The sequence below is a fragment of the Mesoplodon densirostris genome, chromosome 1 (genome assembly GCF_025265405.1).
Source record: "Mesoplodon densirostris isolate mMesDen1 chromosome 1, mMesDen1 primary haplotype, whole genome shotgun sequence".
NCBI classification, from domain to species: Eukaryota; Metazoa; Chordata; class Mammalia; order Artiodactyla; family Ziphiidae; genus Mesoplodon; species Mesoplodon densirostris.
This window is the reverse complement of record NC_082661.1, coordinates 54,317,399-54,322,082: the sequence shown is the minus strand read 5'-3', so window position 1 is coordinate 54,322,082 and position 4,684 is coordinate 54,317,399.

The window sequence follows — 4,684 nt, the reverse complement described above, 5'->3', positions numbered from 1 at the left end:
ACCCTGAGTCAGAAAATATTTGTCCTTAAGGAATCACAAAATTGATTTAGGGTAGGGGTATGAAACATATATAGACTGTCACGAGTTCTTTTAGGGTAAAGATTCAATAAGCATCTTGAGTTTCTGGCAGTTTTTCTGGGTCACTTCCTCAGGTCAAAAGTTCAGATTCCATCCAGGATGATGTGCCTAAGTCACACTTCCTTAATGACCTCCCAGTTCCATTTTAGAGAGCTCCTTAGCAATACCGACTCCGTTTTGATTTTCCTTTCACAGTGGGATGCTTGTGGTGATGTGTACAATGTCTTCATACTGTCTAGTCATAGGGCCAGCCTCTGAAGCTAATACCTGCTTCAGGAAACTTGTGGTCGTTTCCCTCATCTTGGACATTGCTTCCAGACATCCCCTCCAGCTTCCTCTTACTGATGGGCTCCACTTCCAGCTCTCATTGGTATTTAAAGATTCCCCCCCCCCGCCCCAAAAAAGTTTGTAGGGCTTCCCTGGTGGCACAGTGGTTGAGAGTCCGCCTGCCGATGCAGGGGACACGGGTTCGTGCCCCGGTTCGGGAAGATCCCACATGCTGCGGAGCGGCTGGACTCGTGAGCCATGGCCGCTGAGCCTGCGCGTCCGGAGCCTGTGCTCCGCAACGGGAGAGGCCACAACAGTGAGAGGCCCGCGTACCGCAAAAAAAAAAAAAAATTCCCATAGCTGCAGTCCCTGCTAGAGTCCTGACAGCCAGCACCCTCAGTGACTTTCCACATCTTCCCCCTGGGGCACATAAAACTTTCTGGACGCCTTTTTTTTTTTTTTTAAATGTTACCTTTTATTTGAAAATGCTTCCTGTGTAATATAATATACCAAATATGCATCATTAAGTATCTCTCTTTGAGATGCTTCAGGACAATATCACTTCATTTTCCCTTAATAAAATCCATTTCCTTTCTTCATAACTTTGTTTACTAGAAACACGCATCTTAGTTTTCTTCTATACTGAAATGTTTCCCTTATTATTTCTAGTAGTTTAATTACATCCACATAATAATTTTTAACCCTTAGAAACCTTAATCTCTAGCAAAAACCAGGAAGGAAGTAACGGTGAACTGTTTGTCATATTAGCATTTCCTGATTGGCAAGCTTATAAACATATTCCACAACCTCTACAAATACACATTTTCTCATTGCATAATTTCTTTTCTCAATGTGGTATAAGGTGTTTGTCTGGACACTTTCTAACCACACAGAAAGCTGGCAAGACTCAGTGAAGCCAAATTCAGGCTCTTCCCCTTGGCTACAGCAAACAGAGGCACTGGTTGAGCCCCAGGTATGGTCAGGGGTCATGGCGCCTTCCAATGGAAGCAGGACAGATCTCTCTATGCCCCAGGATTCCCCTGGGTTTAAGTTTGAGGGTCAGTCCTCCTGGGGGCTTGAGAGGATATAAAAAAGGAGGACTATGGCATCTGTCTTCCTCCTCTAGACTCTGTTTTTCTCTTCTTTCTTTTCCCCACCACCCTTCAGGCTGGAAGGAGTGGATCTTTCTCTTACTTCCTTTATTATATTCTTTTAACCATAGTATCTAGTTGTCACAAATGGAAGGGATACTGTCTCTACACTATTGATAGAAAAATCTATGAACTAGTCCTCCAAACCTATCCCTTGATATACTAAAGATTGTAGGAAACTGATCTCTAGCAGGCTTAGTTTGCTAGTCAATTATCCTGTTAATCTGAAATCAAACATCTGCTTTATTCTACCCTCTAGTTGTAAGCTTCAGGGCTCTCTCTGAGGGAGAAGGCTGCAAAGGAACATGAGTTGTAGGGGAAATTAAAATATACTGGTTCAATATTTGCAAATATTAACTCAAATTTCATCTTGTTTAACACTTGTGCTTTTATTTAACTTTTTATATTTGTTGGTCTTGTCTCTACAAGTAAGTTAAATGCTTGTTTTATCCACCAGAGTTTCACACACTGTTATATATAGAGTAAAAGAAAATTAGAAATAAAATTTTACAGCTTCATTGAGATATAGTTGACATATAATATACTGCACACACTTAAAGAATACAACTTGATGAGTTTTGAAATATATATACACAAGTGAAACCATCATCACAATCAAGATAAAGAATATATCTATCACTCTGAGAAGTTCAAAAAGCATCCTTCCCCCTACTTTCATTCCAATCCTTACATGCCCTAGGCAGTCAATGCTCAGCTTTCCGTCACTATAGATTAGTTGGCATTGTCTAGAATTTTATTTAAATGGATAATTTTTAAATAATTTGATATGTACTCTTTTTTTTTTTTTTTGGTCTGGCTTCTTTCACTAAGCATAATTACTTTGATATTCATCCATGTTTTTTTGTACCAATAGTTCATTCCTTTCTATTACTGGGCAGTAATCCATTTTATAGATATACCATAATTTGTTTATCTATTCTTTTGCTCATGGACATTTGGGTTGTTTCCAGTTTAGGGCTATTACAAAGAAAGCTATTATGAATGTTTGTGTACAAGTGGACATATATTTTCATTTTATCTTGGGTAAATACCTAGGAATGGAATGGCTGGGTTGTATAGGAAGTGGAGCTGCCAGATTTAGTAAACAAAAATACACAACACCCAATTAAAATTGAATTTTAGATAAACAACAAGTGGACTTCCCTGGTGACGCAGTGATTAAGAATCCACCTGCCAATTCAGGGGACGTGGGTTAGAGCCCTGCTCCAGGAAGATCCCACATGCTGCGGAGCAACTAAGTCCGTGTGTCACAACTACTGAGGCTGTGCAGCACAACTACTGAAGTCTGAGTGCATAGAGCCCATTTTCTGCAACAAGAGAAGACACCGCAATGAGAAGCCCGCACACTGCAAGGAAGAGTAGCCCCCGCTCGCCGCAACTAGAGAAAGCCTGTGCGCAGCAACAAAGACCTAATACTGTCAAAAATAAAATAAATAAGTAAAAAATTTTGTAAAAGCCATCTAAGTATATAACTTAAAACAGAGATGAACAACAAGTAATTTTTTTAGTATACATATGTCCCATGTGATATTTAGGACATACCTATATTAAAATTTTTTCACCATTTACGTGAAATTCAAATTTAACTTGGTGTCTTTTATTTTATCTGGCAACACTAAATTAGGAAGTGTACTACTAACTTTTTAAGGAGCTCCCAAACTTTGTTTCTGAAGTGATTGTATCATTTTACATTCCCATGAGCAGTAAATGAGAGTTTCATTTGCTTCATGTCCTTGTCAACACTTAGGATAATCAGCCTTTTGAAATTTAGCCATTCTAGTGAATATGCAGTCATATTACAATGTGGTTTTAATTTGCCTTTCTATAATGACTAATGATGTTGAGTATATCTTCAGTGTGCTTATTTGGCATCCCTATTGCCAGCTTGATGAGGAGGTTTTGTTTTGGTTTTTTTTTTTTTTTGGTGGTATGCGGGCCTCTCACTGTTGTGGTCTCTCCCGTTGCGGAGCACAGGCTCCGGATGCGCAAGCTCAGCGGCCATGGCTCACGGGCCCAGCTGCTCCGCGGCATGTGGGATCTTCCCAGACCGGGCACGAACCCATGTCCCCTGCCTCGGTAGGCGGACTCTCAACCACTGCGCCACCAAGGAAACCCAGGAGGTTATTTTGTTCAGTTTGTTTCCCCTTTTTTTGTATTGCGTTTCTGGTCTTCTATTATTGAGTTACAAGAGTTCATTACATATGCTATATTCAAGTCCTCTGTCATTACATTTTTTGCAGATATAGTCTCCCAGTTTGTGGCTTGCCTTTTCATTTTTGTAACAGTATCTTCTGAAGAGCAAGAATGTCTCATTTTGATCAAGTCCATTTTACTGATATTTTTAATTTATAATTCATGATTTTGTGTCCTACATAAAAAAATCTTTGCCAAATTCAAGGATATTGGTATTTTCTTCTACAAGTCTTATAATTTTAGTCTGTACATTTGGATCTAGGACCCATTTTGAGCTAATTTTTATATATGGTGTGAGGGAAGGATTAGGTTAATTTTTTTATTTTTTATCTTTTTGCTTTTGTCTATCAAGTTGTTTTATGAAAAGATCTTTATTTCTCTAAGGCAGATACAGTTTTTGGCAAATTTGTTGAAAATCAATTGACTGTATATATGTGAGAATTTCTGGAATCTCTATTCTTTCCCATTTATTTGTCTATTTTTATGGCAATACCACACTCACTGTCTTAATAACTGTAGCTTTAAAATAAGCCTTAAAATCAAGTAGTGTAATTCCTCCAGTTTTGTTCCTTTTTTTAAAACCCTGCTTTAGCTATTTTAGGTCCTTTGCATTTCCATATAAATTTTAGAATCAGCTTGGCAATTTCTACCAAAATATCCTGCTGAGATTTTGATTGTTATTGCATTAAATCTGTAAGCCAATTTGAAGAGGATCAACATTTTGAAAATATTGTCTTTTGATCCATGAACATGGTATATATCTCCATTTTATTTAGGCTTTGTTTAATTTTTCTCAGTAATGCTCTTAGTTTTCAGAATACAGATCTCATGAATTTTTTGTTAAATTCACCCCTGGGTATTTTATATTATCTGAGACTGTGTGTTGTTTTTCACTCCATCCATCCACCATATCCATTCTCCAACTGATGGACACCCAGGCTGCTCCATCTCCTTGCTCTCTCAAATAATGCTGT